General features: G+C 42.3%; 1 pseudogene; it reads left to right on the top strand.

Moving 5' to 3' along the window:
* Window positions 1-12,258: 12,258 nt before the first annotated feature.
* Window positions 12,259-22,445, top strand: LOC119807119 (annotated as a pseudogene).
* The last annotated feature ends 829 nt before the right edge of the window (window positions 22,446-23,274 follow it).

The raw sequence follows: 23,274 nt of genomic DNA, 5'->3' as shown, positions 1-23,274 counted from the left end.
GAGAATAGGAATGTAAAACAATCAAATGTGTGTTGTTTAGTTGCCTATTGCCACAGTTTCAGGGCGATCACAGCAGAAGCATGTGGGTGAACAAAACTACCTGCTTCAAGAAACAGTGACTATGAATGAAGAGGGGTTAGGCTCCCCAGTGACCTAAGGTCTCTAACTAGTCCTCATCAGATATGGACTTCGCCACCTTCCACTGTCCCCACTCTTTGGACCCACCCTTGAATATGTGGATCTTTAGAGAGACATTTATCTAAACCATAACAAGATGTAAATACTAGAGCTGAAAAGCTCCAACAGAAATTAATCATTCATATTTTATTGTAACATGGAAGAAGGACTAGGCAGCAGGCAAAAGGTCAGTAGAAAATATCCTGGCAAATACATTACCCAAAAGCATTAGAAAATACAGAAAAAAAAAACATAAAACATGATGCACAGAGCAAAGGGCTAATACATGTATAATCGGAGTCCCACTAGGGGAGGCAACAGACAGTATCAAAATGTTTACAAATTGGCAAAAGACACCAATTCATATACCCAGGAGATTAAGCCATGCTGAATTTGTATAAATGAAAAGGAAAGCATATTGCTTCTGGTAAATTTTAGCAACTCTATTGAAACCAAAAAGAAAAAGAAAAAGCCATCAAAGGTAAAATACACCTTATATTCGATTACAGCCAGAAGATTCAGTGCTGAGACAACAGCGGGCATTAAGGTACAACAGAAAATACCTGGCTATCTCAAGTCTTTTATCTAGGAAAACGTAGTCTTCAAAATAGTTGAAATAAAGTTCCTCCCAGACTATTGAAATTGGAGTAGTTCATTCCTAAAGGATATGCAGTAATGGAATGTTAATGGCGGTTGTTCCAGCATGGGGAAAATGATTTCATAGAGATGAGAAAGAAAGCGACAGAAGGCAACATAAAATTTAAGGATGAGAGGAATATGACTGTGTGTTAGCGACGGAGCTGTGCCATGTCCTGTAGAATTAAATGACCATAACAGCATGAAAGAGAAGTCAGCTGTGAATGGGTGGAGGATTCAGGTGGCCTTGCATTCCTTGGGAAGTGATAAGAACACTTGTATGTATTAGACTTTAATGACTGGAGTTTATGGACTGGAGAGAATGCCCAGTGGTTTGGAACACTTGCTGCTTTTGCAGAGAACCCAGGTTCAGTTTGCAGCACCCATGAGGAGGCTCACTGTAGCCAGTGCCAGAGGCTATCTGAGCCGTCCTCTGTGGGTACCAGGAACACACCTGGAGGACTTGCGCCCTAAAGTAGGCTAAGAGATGTGAGACCATATAAGAGAATTCAAAAATAATGGCAGCGGAGCAGCCAAGAGGGGGGAGGAACCATGGGGAAAAGAGAGAAAGGGAAGTGGGGGGATGAGAGGAAAGGGGGAAGCCAGGGCTTTAAAACCAAACCTAGTGGCTCTTGATGGAGATGTTTGATAACATGTAGTGGATTCTCTGAGAAGTCCCCCATGTGTGAAATGAGGTTGTGAAGGTCATATTTAGTCAACACGCATGATGCCTTGGTCAATGTCTGGGCACCACTGAGGAGAAGGTACTGCATTGCTTCAGTTTGAAATTGCTTGCATGGAGGGATTCAAGAAGAAAGAAATGATCGTCAGGTCATTTGGGGCACAGGGCCTTATGTTCTCAGAGCACTGGGCATGTGGCATTATTATGTGAGGAAGAAGGCAAGGTTAGCTCTCCTGAGAAAATCCTCCCTATGTCCCCCATGGCACCAGCATGCGAGCAAGGTCGACTAAGACGTTCATTCAGGCACAACTGCTCCAGCAGCCCCTGTCAGAAGACACCCTCTCAGACACACCTTTTGCCTTCCTTAGTGCCCAGCAACCTATCAGCTCAGCTGCATCAGCTGAAGCCACATTCTGTTGGAAGAGACAGACACCTTGATAAGGATGTCCTTCTAAGTCACCTATGAGCAGGAGGAAGCCCTTTCCAGAACAGTTAAAAATCACAGTGTGGGGATCTGTGCCTTTGCGGGGAGGAATCCCTTTAGCACTGTGCCGGTTTAGAGCACTTACTGACCTTTGTTGTGGCCCATTTTCCATATCTATAAAGCAGAAATGATTATACCAATGCTTATTTCACAAGGGTGTTAGGAACGGAACATAGATTATTACAGTAAAGAACCCAGAAACAGCGCCTGCTGTGCACTTAGTACTTCCCAGCTGTTTGTTACTTTAGTGAGGAAAGACTAGGATAATTGGAGGAGTGAAGAGGAGGAGCAGGGCCAGTCTTAGCACAGCTGTGCTTGCTTCTGCTTCAGGCCCCTTACTTAGAGTGTCCTCAAGTCAGAGTTTCTTAAAATGTTACTTTTACTCAACCAAAATCAGTTGCCTCATTGATAACGGCTTCTAACATACTACCGAGTTTTTCATTTCTATTCTACTTAATAGAAATGTTTTGTGTTTGTGTATGTTGTGCCCCCGCCACAGTACATGTGCGATGGTTGGGCACACAGACGTCAAAGGACAGCCTTTGGGAGCTAATTCTCTCCTTCCACTGGGATCTGGGAATCAAACACAGACACGTGCAATGAACTATATCTAATAGGCCAACTGCTAAGGTTAGCAAAGTGTCCGTGTATAGGGCGAAGCACCTGCCAGGAGTCAGGTGAAAGAGACTGGCACTTGTCTCCATCATGGATGCACTGTGTAAAACTCTTTAGGCCTTGTTCCCTCTGTGAGGGACCCAAGGCGAGGGCTGCACTAAGATTCTCAGAATCCCCTCCCACTCCTAAAATTGTAGAATCTTTTATAACTTGCTAATTGGTTTCAGGGTGGAAACTAATGAAGGTGTGGGGGACATGGCTTGACAAGAGGATGCTGCTGCCTGCTGACCTCACTGGGTGGTCCTGAGAGTACAGCTTTGTGCTCCCCAGAAAGAGAGCAAGGAGGGAGGGAAGTTTCCATGTGCATTGTGCGCGAGCTGGAGTCCAATTAATAGACTCCAAATGTGTCTACTAGAGCCCGCCATGGAAGAATAGACAAACAGCCACAAGAACAACCAGGCAGATCTGATCTGATAAAGCATCTATCAACATACTGAGTGAATCAGGGGTTAGAATCTTACAAGCTTTGAAGTGTGCCACAAAGTTGAATGGATACTGGAAATGGGCAAATGGAAAGAAAGATAATCACAAACTAAATTAAATAGCTAAATATTATATTACACATTGGCAAATATCCTAGAATGTTATGAAATCTTATGAGTCTGTTCCTGATGAGACAAAGAAGCAGAGGTTGTAGATCTATTCTGGACTAGGTGATTAATCAGCGGTTCTTAGTTCTTAGACTAGAAGCTGTGGCTCTCCAGATCTAGAGAGTGTACACTAGACAATGTGCCAAAGAAGACGGACTGGCTTGAGGCTGGTTTGTCTCAAAGGCTGGGGCCAGCTTGCATCAGGTGTGAGCAACATCTAGGGAACCCTGTATGTGTGTCTGCGTCTCTTACTTTTCATCAGGGCCTTGGAAGAAGAACAGAGTTCTTGATTTCTAAGCTTGTAGATTGCTCAGTTCTTAGCAATAGGGATATAGTGAATTACAAGTAGAGTATTAAAAATAATCTTGAGATTTGTAAGGTGGGGTAAAAAAACTAGCAACGCCAAGCTGAAATGAGATAAAAAGATAACACTTCCAAATCCAGGCTTAGATTTAAAAGGCACTTCTGCCAGGCAGGGCATGTAGCAGGCTGGCTGGCTGGTGAGCAGTTCCCTGGAAATGAGCAGATTGTAGAAGACCCAGGCTGAAGCAAGTGGGACCTTCAGCTGTGTTGAAAGAACCTCAGGTCCACTGAACAAAAGTTGATCTCTGGGGGCCCTGAACTGGCCAAATGTTGGAGCTAGGGCTGATCTCCTGGCAGAGGTCTCTGGGTCCCTAAATCCCCCACAATCAGTTAGTAAAGAGTCCTTAAGAGTCCAGAGTCCATCTTGATGTCTTTTGGCTTTGAAGGCAAAGAATTTCCTCTTCTGGTACCTGGTTATGTTATCTCATGTACGAATATGTCTAGTGCTCGAGCCCCTTAGAATGGTAAAGGAATCATACGGAAAGTGGCCCTGGTTACTGAATGACTGTTTCTGAAAAGAGCCTAGATGCGACGCCAATAAGCTTTAGAAGCAAGGTGCTCTCTAGCTCAGGGGATGTGGAGGAGGGTCCTTTTCACACTCTCAAAGGGAAGGCAGGCTGTGACATGAAACCACCCATCATCTAGAGTCTGAGGAAGCAGAGGTTTTGACTTATTGGATTGGCAAGAGACTTAAGGTAAAGAAATGAGGTTGATGGACATTGGGGTCAAATTCCAGCTCAAGGTCTTATCAGCCGTGTGGCGTGGGGCAAGTCCTTGAGAGAAGGAAGGTGGGTGATAATAGTACAAACTTCCTGTGAGTTCTGTCTCAATGAGGCAATAAGCTGAAGGGCCTCAAGTGACTCACATATCTGCCCTGAGCTGCTTCTCACACAAACTAAAGATGGTGTGCTCTACTTTCCCCAATTACTGTCCGGCCAGTAAGATACCAACACAAGGCTGTAGCCATTGCACCTGGTGTGTAAGCCTGATAAATTCTAATGGAAGGAAACCACACCTATGCCCTAGGCCTTTGGCAAATAACCTCTTCCAAAATAACACTACTGTTCTAGCGTCAAAATTCATAAAAAGCACTGTTATCTTATCCGGAAAGCAAGTGGTCTGCTAATCGCCACTGACAGGGAACGCTTAAGATGAGAACAAGCCCTTTAACAGCTCTTTCACGTAGATGTTGATCTTGGCAATCCCAGCAAGTACAGCTGCTACAAAGTAGTAACACATGCATGCGAGTACCATATAGACATGTCTGTAGCAGTCCACACACCCGGCACTGCGGTTTGCGTGTTAAATGTGCCCCACTGGGCTCATGTGTTTGAACACCTGGTCCCCAGCTAGAGATGCCGGTTGGAAGACTGTAACTTGAGGAGGTGTGGGGAGGGGAGCCTCTCTGGTAGAAGTGAGCTGCTATGGCAGAGCTTGAGATTGGACAGCCTGGGTTTATTTCGTCTGTTCTCTCCTCCTAAACGGGGACAAAACCAGAACCGTCTGCCTCAGGTTCCTGTCTCTATGCCTTCTATTCTATGATGGTCTGTATCCTTTCTTGAATGACAAAACCAAATAAATGACTTTACCCCTAAGTTTCTTCTTGTCAGCAATTTGGTCACAGCAATAAAAAGAAATAAATGTGACACTTACATAAGACCCCAGGAAGACTACAAATACATTGGCTGATGGATACACTTCTGTGTGTTTAGCTGCAGTGGGAGTGGGCTCTGCAGTCCTCGAAGGCAAGGCTTTTCCACCCCCTCCCTTTTATTATCAAACATAACCCTGATAATTCCATACCAGAGGTGATAGACTAAATGTGGGTTTGAAATTTCAAGGTCTTACCTTTTGATGCCTACGTGAACCTGCACAATTCATGTAGCGTCAGTTCCCCAGTTCTTGTGTGGAATAGAAAGTCACGCCTTCCTTTCATCAGTAAATGGTATATGTCAAATACTCCATGGAATGTCTAAGAGCTAATGGGGGCCAACTCCCCAACTTTTCTCCATTCTCTTCTCATTTTGACTGTGTCCCTTATCCCCTATAGTGCTAAATTCCAGTTCACTTTGTATAACAGCCAATGGTTATATAATGGGTGGTAGATGAATTGCTAGGGCTCTCTAAAGAAACAGAAGTGATAGAATGAATATAAGAATATAATAAGTATAATATAATAATATAATATAATATATAGGGGATTTGTTTGATTGATGTAGGAGTGTTTCTATCTATCTGCTGTTTCATTGGTTAATTAATAAAGAAACTGCTTGGCCTGAGAGGTTAGAACATAGGTGGGTGGAGTAGACAGAACAGGATGCTGGGAGTGAGGCAGATGCCTCGGGCAATTGTCCTGCCTCTCTTCCCTGGGGCAGTCGCCATGATGCTCTGACCTGAGACAGATGCGATGGAGCTAGCCGCCAGGTCAGACATGCTGAATCTTTCCCAGTAAGACACCACTCGTGGTGTTACACAGATTATTCGATATGGGTTAGTCAAGATGTGAGATAGCCAGTAAGAGGCTAGAGCTAATGGGCCAAGCAGTGTTTAAATGAATACAATTTGTGTGTTGTTATTTTGGGGCATAAGCTAGCCAGGCAGCCAGGAGCGGGGTGGCGGGAATGTGGCCAGCCCCTGACTACAACTGATTTACAGGCTATGGTCCCAGCAGTCTAACAACGGTTGTTTCACAACGGAAAGGCCAAGAATCCTGTTCAGTCTTCCAAGCTCTGCAGTCTTGATCTGGTGCTGGAGTCCGGGAGGGTTCCCAAAGAACTATTTTTTTTTCAGGCTATGGTAGAATTCTGAAGAAAGTGCATTTATTACTTGTAGTGATGAGGTGCGGGCAGGCCTGCTTTTCATCCTGCCCGGCTCCTGGCTGCCTGGCTAGTTTATGCCCCAAAATAACAACACACAAATTGTATTCTTTTAAACACTGCCTGGCCTATTATTTCCAGCCTCTAACTCACATCTTGACTAACCCATATCTAATAATCTATGTAACACCACGAATGGTGTCTTACCGGGAAAGATTCAGCATGTCTGACCTGGTAGCTGGCTTCATCGCATTTGTCTCTCTCAGGAGAGGCATGGCAGTCTGCCCCAGAGAGGAGAGGCAGGGCAACTGTCTGAGCCATCTGCCTCACTTCCTTCTTCCTGTTCTGTCTACTCCACCCACCTAAGGGCTGGCCAAGGCAGTTTCTTTATTAACAAATGAAATCAACAGATAGATAGAAGACACACCTACACCAATTACTTTCTGCTGCAATAGGATAGACAAACTTTTCAGTAAGAGTGAGGGCAAACAGACAAAAAGCAAAAGCCTCCCTCTTCCCCATGTTTTATATGGGCTGGCACTAGAAAACAGGGCCCACAGAAAGCAATGTGATCAAGAAGATCACTCACAGGTGCACCCAACAACTTGGGCTTTCGTGGATTCCAGATGTGGTCAAGTTGACATCCGAGGTTAGCTGTCATGATACACTCTGGGTACATGGTTCTTTTAAGAGACTAAACTGAACTTCCAGGCACCTTCACAGGCCAACCAATAATTCTTTGGCCTTTGCACCTTGGAGGATCACTGTTACACAAACCCTGTGATATCTTTTGTTTAAAGACAGCCACTGCTCAGGTTTGGTTCTTCCTCGGGTCCTTTGGAAGACAGGTTCAGCAGGACATTGTGTCACCCACTGATATCTGCCTGATTCCTACCACAAAGCCAGGGCCCTGAGAGTCACTGTCATCATTGTTACACTGGTGCTGACACATACAGGATGGAGCATAGAAACTCCCAGAACATGGGATGGGATTTGTTTTTAGAAGTAGAGGAGCCTCATCTTATCTGGCAGGCAAGACACATACTGACCCACATCATAGACAAATGAACTTCAAACCCTGATGTTAGGACTTGGCGGGGAAGCTTAGTATTAAATTGAGCTAATATTCAGTAGAAGATCCACATTCTCTCCCAAGAGTGCTACACAAGAAAGAGACATTATATGACACTTCCCAAGAAACTAATTCAAAGTATTCACATGACCATGGAGATTCTCCATATAGATGTTAGGGGCCTCTGATTTTATTCCTTTCTATTCTTTATAGTTTTAGTTCAAATATAAGGGAAACTGATGGTATTCTGCCTATTGGCCTCTACAGAAAAGGGTGTATCATCTCTACCAATGATCTTCCCAAACTCTGACTTGACAGGCCTTTGTCTGGTCTGAAAGAATAAAAGAGTTCCAGTTTGTAGTAGGTGACCACTCATTCATTTCCCAAATGCCCTGACCCCAATAATCACACTTTATTAATTACAACACTGTTTGGTTAATAGCTTAGGTGCATTTTTAGCTAGCTTTTACATCTTAAATTAACCCACTTTTATTATTTTATATTTTACTATTAGGCCCATGGTTTGTTACCTCTTGCTTCTTGGGCAGCTACATGGCATCTGCCTCCTTTGGCAGCTACATGGCATCTCTTTGACTCTGCCTACTCTCTCTCTATAGCTATTCCAGCCTGCCATAGGCCAAAGTGGTTTTATTCATCAACCAATAAAAGTAACACATATGCAGAACGACATCCTACATCATCTCCCTCTTTCTGCCTAAATAAAAAGTAAGGCTTTAACTTGAAAACAGTAAAACTATGTATAACAAAATAGGTATCAAACAAGAATTAGAGTTACAATATTTCTTTATGAGTTTAAATTATATATATAATTTATCCTTTATCATAATTAAGGAAAACTATAATTATAACTATCTGTCTTCAACTCTTCAAAGACCTCAGAAGAATATAATATTACCTAAGTAAGCAGGAAGTGCATTATAAGCAACTTCTGAAATTCTAAAATTGTTAGAGCTATCTTGCTGCCTAGACAGTCACCCAAAGTTCTTCTGTAATGTTCAGTCATCCATCATTAGCCTACAGGCTCATAGTATCTGGCAGACTTTTTCATGAAGCAGGAAATTTGAAAAGCTGTTTTCCTATATTGGCAGTTTGTAAGTAACTTTCTTCTGTGTCCTGCAGAATGTCATACAGACTCTTCCATAAAACAAGAAACTTGAAGGTCTGTTTTACCTTTAGGCAAGTTCAACAGTCATTTTTTCTGTGGGTCCTGCATGTCCAGTTCACACAGCATTACATCAAGCAGTCCAGGTAAGAATATTTTCTTTCCCAAATGGCTAGCAAACAGTATAAGAAAGTTCTTTGAAGCCCATTATCCTCTTGAAGTAATTGGTGCTGCCAGAATCAGTCATGCTCATTGTTGAGAAAAGTCTAAAAATCATAAAACATTTTAAATGCCATATTGTGTAGGTTTTGAAAGATTTGGAGAATACCTATCCATCTGAAATATATTTTTATACCTCTAGAAAGCCTAACTAACATGACTATAAGTTTGATTATTACAGATGACTATCTACTAATCTGTATTTTTAAATATGTATTACACTTTAAATGAGCTATATAAACACAATATCTTAAACAAGAGCAGAAATACATGTACACAGTGTGACAAAATTGACCTTAAATTTGTATCAATAGACCAAAGTTCATACTAATGCAAAATATTCATCTCTGTATTATATCCCCCATTTTTCTTAAGAAAAACCTTGATTGTGACCATTAACAGTTTATAACCAACCTCCTTTAATTAAAAACAAACATTTATAAACAATATTTGGGAATTTGGGCATCATTTTCTAGACTACTTTCTGCTTATTGTTGGGAAAATATTCTTATGGTTCACAGAGATCTTTTAGGGGGTCTTGTTCCATCAAACCACATAATCTTGGGAGGAATCCATAGATTCTCATCTTCTGTGAAAAAAAAAGCAGAACCTCTTTTCCAAAGTAACATATACTTAGACTTAAATTTTGAAGTCAAGGTACCTTTAAAATATATGTGTTGGTTTAGCTTTGCAGCCCCCAGAATTAAATTTTTCTCTGCAAACAAAAATTCAAAGAAAACACAACAATATACATAATCCAGACTTTCTTTATATATTCCATCTTTATGTGGCTTAAAAATATTATTTTATTACTTTCAATATTTATTTTGTTATCTTTACTCCTTTAATCTATGTATTCTTTCTAAAATCCATTACATTTATCCAGCACTGTGACCCATTTAGAGGTCAATTTTTTTTTGTCATCTGAATCTGTCTTTATTGTGTATCTGTAATCATTTTCTAACCAAGAGTGCCTTTTCTGAAATGGTAAGCAGGTGTGGCTAGGACCAACTCTGCAGCCCTACCTGTTTGCTACACCCAGTCCAACATGGCAGAGGTAGGTTCACCACCTCTGTGAGCCATGCTCATAGCTCAGGGTTGCAGTAGTTCTGTCACCATTAAGCAATTTGTAACATTCTGCTCTTAGACCCCATTCAAATGCTCTACAACTGCATCAGCACAAACCAGGAAGCTGGATCTTAAAGAGGCTGCACAGTTTTTGTTGCTAATGCTGAGTCAGGAAGCCTACCAAATCGGACTCTCTGAAAGTGGCTGATGGTGGAGGCTGACCGAGAAGCCAAGGACAATGGCGATGGGCTTGGTCTCTACGACATGGACGGGCTCTGTGTGAGCCTTGTCAGTTTGGTTGCTCACCTTCCTGGACCTGGAGGGAGTTGGGAGGACCTTGGACTCAACATAGTGTAGAGAACCCTGATGGCTCTTTGGCCTGGAGAGGGAGGGAGTGGGGGTATGGGTGGAGGGGAGGGGAGGGAAGGGAGAGGAGGAGGGGAGGAGATGGGAGGAGATGGCAATTTTTAATAAAAAATAAATAAACTGGAAACAAAAAAAAGAATTTGTGCCTCTGCTTGCCACCAGCAAACAGAGCCTATCTGAAAAAAAAATGTAGCTATCAAGGAACTGCACTTGGCTTGGCTTGTGCATCTAGAAGCCTTTTCTGTAAGCATTTTTTTTAGGTCTTATGTGAATCCATGCTCCACATTGGGCACCATTTTATAAACAGAGCCTGCTCATTCATTTCCCAGCTGCCCAGACTCAAATAATCACACAGAAACTATATTAATTACAACATTGCTTGGCCTATTAGCTCAAGATTCTTATTAACCAACTTTTACATATAAATTAACCCATTTTTATCAATCTATGTATCACCACGAGGCTGTGACCTACCAGAAAAGTTCTGAGTGTCTGTCTCCTTTGGCAGCTATATGGCATCTGCCTCCTTTGGTATCTGTTTGACTCTGCTTACTCTCTATATCTCTTCCAGCCTTGGTATATTCTGTCCTTCCATAGGCCAAAGAAGTTTTATTCATCAACCAATAAAAGCAACACAAAAAGAAAGTTATCCCACATCACTACTTAGACACTGTTGCAGTGAGGGAGACCTCTGCCTTCATTCTGGCCTTGGTGGGCCACTTTCTAAATGAGAGCTCTGTCTAGGTCCTCTCATTCTTTGGCCCATTTCTCACAGTACTGTACATCAAAATCTGCCTAGAGAGTCAGAGGCATGTGGGCCCAAAGCTCCAGCCTCACTACATAAAGAGGGTAAATGTGAATCATTAGCATATTTACAGACTTTTACACTCTGTACCCAACCTAGTCACCCAACCCCCACTTCCCACTACATGACACTGTTTAACCCTCATTTTCTCATAGGGAGCTCTCTGTGTTTTGTATCTACTGTTCCCTCGGTGGAGCTGTCTTTGCACACTAAACATGTAATATAATCAGAAACTGTCTGGAGTTGTGCAGATACCATCACCACATTTGTTTGAAACACCCACTTCTTTCCAGAAGATCCATTCCATCTGTCAGCTCTTGACACAGAATTGAGGCTGTTGTTTTCCTTTTTCATGTGAGTTGGCTGAAGATGCCTCTTTTGCTGAGTATGGAGAGTGTCCTCTTATCACTGAATTGCTAAATTGTGCCCTTTCTCAACCTGCATGTTGGAGTTCTAATGTTGGCATTCAGAACGTGACATGTTTGGCTGAAGACGATTTTTAAAGGGTGGATTGAGTTAAAATGAAACCCTTCACATGGGCCTTATCCGATCTACATTGGATCTTCACAAGAAGAGGAAATATGCCCCATAATCAGCCTCCTGAGAGAGTAGCTATGAGTTCAGGGATTGCCAGTGCTACACAGCCCATTCAACACCAGCCTGGGAAATGTAACAAGACACTGTCTCAAATTCAAAACTAGTTAACACTTTTTAAAAAAGGGGTAAGAGATTTAAGCTCAGTGGTTCAATACTTGCCTGCTAACACACAAGGCCCTGTAACCACACACACACACACACACACACACACACACACACACACACACGAGGATGAGGACATTTGTATGTAGAGAAGGAAACCAGGGATGCATGCAGACAGAAGAAAGAGAAGAAAGGACACAGTGTGTAGCAAGAAGGCAGTCCTCTGCAGACTAAGGAGGAAAGTCTCACAGAAACCAAAACTACCAACACTTTCATCTTTAATTCCCAGCCTCCAGAATTGTTGTATAGAGACTGTTGTTAGCTAAAGTCACTGGTTCTGTGTTGTTTTCCACAGTAGCCCTAGCAAACCACTACATTTAAACTACTGGAAAACTTTTCTTAATTAATCTTTGAATGTTTCAAGCTTCACAGACCCCTGGAAACAATCAAGGCATCTACTGCAAATGACACTGAGAACCTGTGATGGGCATCATTGAAGGTGAGTTGCAGAGAGGCACCACATTCTGGGGAGAAGGAAAAACAGAGGACTTCCAGAAGATCCCCAGGGATCTAGAGAATTAATGAAATGGGGGAGGGACTTCAGGTACTGCTGTCCCCTCCTGCTATCTGAGCACATCATTGGCATGCTCAGAGACATGTCCTTCTTTCTGAAGGTCCTCACATCACTTTGTGATGACATTTGGTTTCAAGATTATTGGATTCATTTCCCTTTATCATAAGGAAACAAGAGAAGGACTCTTTTCTTTCCATGTCAAAATTTATTAGTATAACCTCCACCCCACATACTGCCTTCCACCCCTTAAAATAGGACATTCCTCTCCAGTGAAATAACATGCCAGCAACACAGACAAATGGAGAGCAGCGAGAAAAAGAACTGGGGAGGCTGTGAATTATTTTCTTTCTTTCCCACATAAATATAGTAAAAGAATGTTTGAAGGCATAATGGTGCTTTGGGGAAATATCCCAGCCCATTTATAGGGAAAAAGCAAGGACTCTGTTTTTTACTTGGCCAACTTCTCCTAGAAGGAAAATTGATGTTGAAGCCAAATTATGCCCAGAGTGACCTTTCCCTCTCTTCCTCCTCAAGCTACATTTCCAGAATGTGTTCTGGGATTGCTGTTCCTATTTCACCCTGTCTATTACAATGTTCTTCTACATATGCCCTTACCCCAAGTTCACTTGTGCAGTCTCCTAAGTTCTGCAGGTTTCTATACAGGTTAGGATGGTCAAAACAGCCTCACAGATATCTAGTTTTAAGGTGATGCTTTAGTGTAGCATCTGATGGCCACAGGTGAACATGGACAGTATGAATGAAAGAAAGATTAAGCTTTTCTTTTTTGTGTCCATACTATGCATGTGTGCCTGCACGCACACACACACACACACACACACACATACACACACACACACGATTATGTACTTCTGTATACACACCCTAGTTTTGTGTTTTGCCTACAGCTAGAAGCATTTTGTTTTGGTTCAAATGTATATCCTCAAGACACTGTGGAAAACATTGAACAGAGATGCTCATACCCAGTGAGTGCCATTGTCCTAGATTGCTTTCCAAGGCTATGATAAAACTTGGGAAGGAAATGGCTCATTTGGTTTGGACTTTCTGATCATAGTCATCCATCACCCAGAAAAGTCATGGTATGAGCTCAAGGCAGGAACCTGAACATAGGAACTGAAGTAGAGACCATGAATTATTCAACTTGCTTCCATGTACAACCTAGGACTACCTACCTAGGGATGGAGTCACCCGTGGGAGGGTAGGCCCTTCCACACCAATCACTAATTAAGATATTGCCCACAGACTTGCCTACAACACAGTCAGACAGAAGCATTTTTCAGGTGAGGTTTTCTCTTCTCAGATGACCCCAGCTTGTGTCATGCTGATTAAAAAAAATAACCACAACAGTCATTAAACGCTTTCGAGGAGCAAAGGTTATTCATCACCATTCAAAGAGCCTGACAGAAAACTCTTAACTTCCTATTCTGTTCTGGGCTTGCTCTGCCGGTCCTTAAAGCCTACCTTGTTTTGGGGAACTAGTTTGCTACCATGCAGAATTCCTGAAGTCTATGTAATATGCTTTCAAGTGATTCTACACACAGTTGGGGGACGTGTTGCCAAGACTCTGCTGGGCAAGTGGGAGAGTAATGTGCAAGCAAATTACAAATACAAAATGCACAACTATTTGTGTGTATGTTTCTGTGTGGAGGGACAGAGGGAGAGGGAGAGAGAGAAAGAGAGAGAGAAAGACAGAGAAAGACAGAGAGAGAGACAGAGAGAAATGCAGAGAACAACATTTGAACAGTTTGAGAAGTTTCCCAGCCAGCTGCCCGTCAGTGCTGGCAGTCTCTGAACATGCCCAGGCTTTATGTTCTGAACTGCAAATCCCCTTCATGTAGAAGGAGCAGCGGGCTGCGTTCCCGCCCAACTCCCGCATGCCTGGCTAGCTTATGCCCCAAAATAACAACACACAAATTGTATTCTTTTAAACACTGCCTGGCTCATTAGTTTCAGTCTCTTAATGGCTAACTCTCACATCTTGATTAACCCATTTCTAATAATCTGTGTAGTACCACGAGGTGGTAGCTTACCGGGAAAGATCTTAACCTGCGTCCATCTCGGAGAGGAGAGTCATGGCAACTGCCTCATTGCCTTCTCCCAGCATTCTGCTCTGTTTACTCTGCCTACATAATTTTCTGTCCTATCAAAGGGCCAATGCAGTTTCTTTATTAACCAATGAAAGTAACACATAGACAGATGACCCTCCTCCATCACCTTCAATCCCATTAGAACTCGCCTCTCACTACTTCTTATTCCATCAGTTGCCCCTGTTCCAGAATAACAATAAAAATTCAGCTCAAAGGAATGACTTGGCAGCCAACTACTGTAGGGAGCAAATGGGAAGGGGTTTCCTCAGTCCATCCCAGAGTTGTTTCTTGCATGGTAGGTTGCCTGGCTTTAATACATTAGGCTATGGGTAGCTTATCACAAAATTTCTTCTGCCCTAGTAAAAATTTGGAGAGAAGGCTAATTAGATTCATGTCCTTCAACATACTGAAGTGAACATCCTATCTCATCTTTTCAAAACATACCCTCTTCTAGATCCGTGCAGTTCTGAAATTGCATAAGGGTCAGTCCCTCCACTCATTGTCAAGCAATAGCTCATGTTGATACTGGCTTCCGGTTTTGTAGGGTGCAGTTCTTTAAAAGAGCAAGACAGTCTCCACATCCCCCCAGGCTCGGGGACTAATTATTTCAATCTTGTGTAAACTCTCGGGAGTTGATGACAGCTGACCCTCTCTAGTAAATTAGGCAGCATAGCTGATGAATGAGGCGACATTAATTAATGAACTCGGAACGAACGGCTTATGGTAATTCATTCATTCGCCATCTATTTACCCACAAGCACCTTTGTTTTCATTTTGTCAAGGAGATCCTGACATAGCCTTGAAATACAGAGAAGTCAAAATCTGCCGGGCTCAGAAATAAGAGGCAGAAGAAGCAAGACTAAAAATCGGCCTCCTGATTTTAACTCTGCCAGATGAGGACATGTCCCATTCTGCCTTCTTTTCCTGCCAGTTGTTCTCACGGGCTCAGACAGTTCAGGTCATCTTTTAGATCACCGATGCTGTGGTGTCTATGGCTTCTTCAAATTTGTGTCCCCACACCTTCATTGTACACTGGGTTGGTCTTGTAGGAAAACTCAGGTTTACAAGTCACCAAGGTACGAGTTTCATTTTTTTCCCTTTACAAATTTCAGATCATATCTCTAAGCTCTGGTTTCCTTATCTGTATAATCAACACAAATATGCACACGTTGAAGAGCTATAAAGAAGTGCATGTGTCAATGTGATGTTGTGATTTAGATAGAATGTATATCCTTCAAAAAACGTGTATGAAAGACTTGGTCTTTATGTGATGACTCTGTTGGGGAGGCACCGGAAGCTTTTGAAGTTGCATCTACAAAGGTCACTGCCGGGGGAGAGGTGTGGATCTTTAGGGATATCTTCTTAATGATTCTTTCCTCTTTGTCTCTGTTTCCTGCTTGTTGCATGTTCCATAACACAGATTGTCACACCAGGACACTCTTCATAAACACATGAGGCCAAGCAGACATAGACCAAACGAACCCTCTGGACCATGATCCCAAATAAATCTTCCCTTCCTTAAGCCCTTTGTGCTAGTGACTGGGTCAGTCTTGACAAATGCTGTCATTTCCAGGGACAATGATAGTCATGTGCACATGCCCACATTCAGACACAAATACATATATTTCATTTAATAACACAAAAATAAATCTTAAGGACAAGAAAATGCCTACAAAATTCTTATCTCTGTAGGTAAAAGCACAATAGGTTTCTGATGATGCTGAACTGCTGTGTCCTCCAAATTTCCATCCTGAGTCGGAATGAACCTAATCCACATCTCCCTCTTGGTATCAGGACTGACACCCTGGCTTTAGCTGGCTTTTATGTGGACTTGAAGGCCAGCAAAAACAAAATGCTGGAAGTCCTTGTGTGACCCGCTTGATATGTCCCACCATCTCGGAGAATCTCACAGGAGATTCCCACCCAGTCCTTCTCTCAACAACAGCGCATGAGCATGTCTGTACACACACACACACACACACACACACACACACACACACACACACACACGCACACGCACGCACACCCACGCACGCACGCACGCACGCACGCACTCACGCACGCATGTACACCGTTACCAGATGCTCCAAGGCAGTCCCTGGTACAACACAAATAACCTGTAACTGTCAGGTGAGACTCACAGCCCTTTTTTCAGGTTTGCTTCTGTAGCTCTGTACAATTAAAAAAAAATGACTACAGAGGAAAAAAAAAACAGAATCAAAGTATAAACCCACTTCCTTCACTCCACGCAGTGAAGGGCTCCTTAGCAGAGGAGCGTTCCGCCTGAGAGGAAGTTCAGGCTTGTTTTCTGCGGAGCTGAACTTCATCACACTTTATCACAACGCCAAGGGACCTCTGGAGGGCTGTGCACGTGAGCCAAGGACAACTCTCGCACACTAACCTCAGAAATCTGTTCCGGATAGCCAGCAATTTCCTAGACTCCCCAGTCAGGACCTGCTCGGCTTTTAGTAATTTAATCAGGCATGTATAGGAAGCCCAAGTGTTGCCCTTGGCTTTGGGGAGCTCCCATTTTGCTGTTATTAGAAGGCAGCCGTCCCTCCCAGGATAACATCAGGGGCCGCCTCATGTAACATCAGACCCCAAAGTGTCCTAGGAGACCACCGAGTTTAATGCAAACTTTAAAGGACAGGAAGCCAAGGCTCGAAGAGGGAAAGTACTCGGGTCAGGGTTGCATAGATCTCACAACTAGTGACAGATCGCGGGCAGCAGCCCAGAAGTCTGGTTCCGGCGCCGTCGTGCACGTGTTATGGTCTTATCTCTTCTGTTCTTGCATGGAAATTCTCTAGTCTTTGCACTTCAACCTGCTGAGGTTCGTAGCCATCGCTGATCGTTAAACATGGGTGCTTTCTCTCATTGCAGGCATCATTGCTTCAGGGTCATGCGGAAAAACAGATGAATGAATGGAGTCATCGAATCGGGTACACAGATGTGCTGTGTGGCTACTTCCATGGATATAATTAATTACACAGCAACAATTTTTTTTCAGGTATTTTTTCTGTTTTTTTTTTTTTTTTATGTGTCAGGCTGAGAGTAGTCACCCCACCCCCCACCCCTCCACCCCACCTCAGTCCCTAGGAAATTGATTGGTCCCCTCTTTCTCATCCACACAGTGCTTCCCACTTAGTAAGAACTAATAGGACCCTACTAAAGAAACTAAACAAGCACAGGAATGAACGAGTCGCCAGCTGCTGGCATCCGAATTCTAAATCCTAAATGCTTTTCTCCATGGTGCACCATACAGAAGTGTAAAACTAGAAGAGAAACTTCCAGATTACAAGATTCAACCCATGTGTCCTTCCAGAATGGAGTCTGGAGACAGCATAATTGGGGTAAATGGTCAGAGGATGCCCCAGTGTCGGGGCTGAGACGGGATTCCAGCAGCAAGAGTTTTTCTATCATCCCCCTGTTCTGTGTGTTCCCCGGGGAATGTCTTTCACCTTGGCTCCCAACTTGGAAAATATGTTCCAGGAGTCACTTTGCAAGCTCACGCTGTGGTCTGCTCCAGGGTGGCACTCTCATTAGAAGCAGCTTAAGCAGCTGGGAGAATGGCAGGTGGGCACAGCTCAGGTAATCGTGTGTACTGAAAGACACGCCTGTTTTCCCTCTAACTGCTGGGGCCCATGAGTGCGAGCCAGCTCCCTCACAGTTTCAGAGGATTGAACCAGGGATTCAACAGAAAGCATCAGGGCCATCCCTCAGTGCATGGCACCTTCCAGCCCTCTGCTCCCTCTCAGGCTACTCATGCATCTGTGAGGTCGGCAAGAATAATACAACTCACCCTTAATGAGGCCCAGTAGTCAGAGTGACCTGGTCATGATCATATGGTTCTATGGTAGAATGAGGATCAGCCTTGATGATGGACTTAAGATGCTTATTACGATGAATGGACATCTTTAATGTCCAGGGCTGGTGTCAAAAGAACGACGAATACCTTCCATACCATATTCCTTAACAGCACAGTATGAGAAACAGAGTTAGACTGGAAGAATTGTGGGTTCCAATACAGATGTTCTTAGTTCCTAGCCATTTTCTTTGTTTTTTTTAATTGTTTTTATTGAGCTATAATATATATATATATATATATATATATATATATATATATATTTCTCTGCTCCCTTCCCTTTCTCTCCCCTCCCGTTCTACCCTCTTCCATAGTCCCCATGCTCCCAATTTACTCAGGAGATCTTGTCTTTTTCTACTTCCTATGTATGTAGATCTATGTATGTCTCTCTTAGGGTCCTCTTTGTTGTCTAGGTTCTCTGGGATTGTGAATTATAGGCTGGTTTTTCTTTGCCTTATGTCTGAAAGCTCTTTATGAGTGAGTAATACAATATTTGTTTTTCTGGGTCTGGGTTACCTCACTCAATATGATGTTTTCTAGATCTATCCCTTTGCCTACAAATTTCAAGATGTTGTTATTTTTTTCTGCTGTGTAGTACTCCATTGTATAAATGTACCACATTTTCCTTACTCATTCTTTGGTCGAGGGGCATTTAGGTTGCTTGCAGGTACTGGTTATAGCAAACAATTTTGGTATAAACAGAGTTAAGCACATGTCCTTGTGGTATGACTGAGCATTCTTTATGTATATACCCACAAATGCTGGGTCTTGAGGTAGGTTGTTTCCTAATTTTCTGAAAAATCATCATACTGAAACCCGAAGGGGCTGTACCAGTTTGTACTCCCACCAGCAATGCAGGCATGTTCCCTTTACCCAAAATCCTCTCCAGCATAAGTTGTAATCAGTGTTTTTGATCTTGGCCATTCTTACAGATGTAAGATGGAATCTCTGAGTTGTTTTGATTTGTATTTCTCTGATAGCTAAGGATGTTGAGCATTTTCATAAGTATCTTTCAGCCATTTTAGATTCCTCTGTTGAGAGTTCTCTGTTTAGGTCTTTACTCCATTTTTTATTGGATTATTTATTCTTTTGATGACCAATTCAAAAAAGAAATTTCTTGAGTTCTCTGTCTATTTTGGAGATCAGCTCTCTGTCTGATGTGGGGTTGGAGAAGATCTTTTTCCATTCTGTAGGCTGCCATTTTGTCTTGTTGACTCTGTCCTTTGCTTTACAGAAGCTTTTCAGTTTCAGGAGGTCCCATTTATTAATTGCTTCTCTTAGTGTCTGTACTATTGGGGCTATATTTAGAAAGTGGTCTCCTGTACCAAATGAGTTCAAGTATACTTCCCACTTTCTCTTCTAAGTTCTCACACTAAGTTCAGTGTGGTTGGTTTTATGTTGAGGTCTTTGATCCATTTGGACTTAAGTTTTGTGCATGGCAATAGATATGGATCTATTTTCATTTTGCTACATGTTGATATCCAGTTATGCCAGCACCATTTGTTTAATATGCTTTCTTTTTTCATTTTATATTTTTTTGCTTCTTTGTTAAAAATCAGGTGTTTGTAGGTGTGCGGATTGATATTTGGGTCTTTGATTCGGTTTCATTGGTCCTCCTGTCTGTTTTTATGCCAATACCAGGCTGTTTTCAGTACTGTAGCTCTGTAGTAGAGTTTGAAGTCAGGAATTGTGATGCCTCTAGAGGTTCCTTTATTGTACAGGATTGTTTTGGCTATCTTAGGTTTTTTGCTTTTCCACATGAAGTTGAGTATTGTTCTTTCAAGGTCTGTGAAGAATTTTGCTGGGATTTTAATGGCCATTGCATTGAATTGGTAGATTTTTTTTGTAAAATTGCCATTTTTAGTATGTTAATTCTACCTACACCAGAGCATAGGAAATCATTCCATTTTCTGGTGTTTTCATCAATTTCTTTCTTCAAAGCTTTAAGGTTCTTGACATACAGGTCTTCCACTTATTTGGTTAGAGTTATTTTTAAATGTTTTATGCTATGTGTGGTTATTGTGAAGAGCGATGTTTCTCTGATTTCTTTCTCAGCCCTTATATCATCTTTGTAAAGGAGGGCTACTAATTTTTTGAGTTAATCTTGTATTCTGCTACATTACTGAAGGTGTTTATGAGCTGTAGAAGTTCCTTGGTAGAATTGTTGGAGTCCCTTATGTAAACTCTCATATCATCAGCAAATAGTGAGAGTTTGATTCCTTCTTTTCTGATTTGTACCTCTTGATCTCCTTTTGTTGTCTTATTGCTTTAGCTAGAACCTCAAGTACTATATTGAATAGATATGGAGAGAGTGGACAACCTTGTCTTGTTCCTGATTTCAGTGGGATCACTTTGAGTTTCTCTTCATTTAGTTTGATGTTGGTGGTTGGCTTGCTGTATATTGCCTTTATTGTATTGAGGTATGTTTCTTGTATCCTTGATCTCTCCAAGGCCTTTATCATGAGGAGATATTGTATTTTGTTGAAGGCTTTTTTTTCATCTAATGAGATGATCATGTGGATTTTTTCAGCTTGTTTATATGGTGGAATACATTGACAGATTTTCATATGTTGAATCATCCCTATATCTCTGGGATGAAGCTGACTTGATCATGGTGAATGACTTTTCTGATGTGTTCTTGGATTCGGTTTGCCAGCATTTTATTGAGTATTTTTGCATCACGGTTCATGAGTGAGATTGGTCAAGTAAGGATTCCAATAAATTAGGCTATTTGCCATCATGAGGTATCCTGGAGATGCATTTCTTGAATAAGCTAGAAGTGTCTTCTTTACTCTCAACAGTCCAGCACTGAGCAGGTAATGCTGGCAAGATTTGACTTCTGGTTATATAAGAAGCCACATCCTTTTCCTATTGTGGCTCTGCCATTTCCCTGTGAACTAGGAAGCGGTCTTGACTATGTCTCTCTTTCAGAAAATAAGTGAAGTCAGGAAATGTCTTTAATGGAGTGGCATGGAAATCACGTGTGTGCACTTGAAACACTGACTATTCTTATCTACAGACTGGCTATGTATTCAGCCAATGTATGTGTGTGAGTGTGTGTGTGTGTGTGTGTGTGTATGTGTGTTTTGTGAAAAGTTGTGCTATTGGTCCCATTATTAAAACAAATGAAAAAATAAGCAGCTGTGCAGTTGTCTCATGCTAGCACAGCAACTGAGGAACTATGCATTGTTTTGAGCCTTATTTATAAGAGAAGCAACAGTGGTTTTCTTTCCTGACTGTGTGGTGAAAGCCAAAGCCTTGGCTGAGTGTTGTACAGGTATTATAACATTCAATGCTTATGATTACCTTGCAACTTAGACACTTGTTTATTTTCCTTCAGGGAAACTGAGGCTTTGAATCAACCAATGACAAGTTCAGGACTCACACTGAAATCTGGACCTTTGATATATAAATTTCTTTAAGATTTGTCATGAAGACTGACCACTCTTATGGAGTAAGATGACTCAGACCACCATCCCGTCCCTGCTGTTCCTCAGTTTCTACTTCCTCTTCATGTTTAAAAAGTGCTAGGATGGTGGGTTCACTTGATGAAACCTGTGCTTTCAAGATGGCACTCAGGCAATTCATTCATCCATTCATCACAAACAACACTGTACCCCTGTGATAGGTCCAAGGCTAATAGTAGCATTATATTCAATGCTGAGCTAATCAGATGTGGTCGGAGTTCTTTAGGACCTTGTGAAGTAAAAGGGGATCTGCACATTGATAATAGGACAAATAAAAACATCAATTGGAGCCTCTTTCGATTCTTGGCTCCAAGATGACCAGAAAAGGAGAAACAACGGTCGTGCCGAAAAGAGCCGCAGCCATGTGCAGCCAATTTGCTGCACTAACTGTGCCTGCTGTGTGCCCAAGGACAAGGCCATTAAAAAAGTTCATCATTCGGAACATCGCAGAGGTGGCTGCCGTCAGGGACATATCCGAAGCAAGTGTCTTCGACGCCTATGTGCTCCCCAAACCCTATGTCAGGCTGCATTACTGTGTGAGCTGTGCTATTCATAGCAAGGTAGTCAGGAATCGATCTTGGGAAGCTGGGAAGGACCGAACAGCCCCAGCACGATTTAGACCTGCTCGTGCTGCACCACGACCTCCGCCAAGGCCCATGTGAAGATGTGGCTTCATAAAGACAGAAGAAAACACCTTAGAAACATAAAATGGAACTTGGACTTAAAAAAAAAAACCAATAGGAATAGCTGCACATGTGTGAACCAGGCCAAGTACTTTCAGGGCAATGCCATGAGAGAAAGCAAGGGAGACAACATTGGCTTCAACAGGGAGATCTGCCATGGGCCCATGGAGGAAGACTTAGCTTCTTAGCTGCATTAGGTTATGTAGAAAGACTCTGGGTTTGCCTCCTTTACTGGATCAGCCCAGGGCTGACTGCTGTCAGCAAGTCAGGGGAGAGTAACCAGGTATCCCCTGGAAATCTGTGCTATACTCCTGGTGTACAGAAAGAAAACAGCTAGCAATTGCTTGCTTTTTATCATAAAAATAGATACATTTTTTTAACTTTTAAAGTTGTATTTATTTTTATTTTATGTGGATGTGTGTTTACTTGCATGTATGTAAGTCAACTTGGTACCTGCCGAAGTCAGAAGAGGGCTTTGGATCCTCTGGAATTGGAATTACAGACAGTTGTGAGCTGCTGTGTGGGTTCCTCCAACTAACCTCAGACCCTCTGTGAGAGTAGCTAGTAGCTGAGCTATCTCCCCAGCCCCATGTTTTTCTGTTTTCTATGTATATATGACCTGTTGCAAAATGTGTAGCTATAATATAGGAATATCGACATCATTAGTAATAAATTGTCTCAAATTATTTATAACAAAGGAAACTGATGAGCCAAGAGATGTTTTATTGACACTCTGGTCTCTTACTTACTCCTGGCAGAAAACTAAGCATGCCTAGAGTTGAGTCCGCCCTATCTGAGAAATGTCAAT

Source organism: Arvicola amphibius, chromosome 2 (genome assembly GCF_903992535.2).
Source record: "Arvicola amphibius chromosome 2, mArvAmp1.2, whole genome shotgun sequence".
In the NCBI taxonomy this organism is placed as follows: domain Eukaryota; kingdom Metazoa; phylum Chordata; class Mammalia; order Rodentia; family Cricetidae; genus Arvicola; species Arvicola amphibius.
This window is presented reverse-complemented; position numbering and strand designations above follow the sequence as displayed.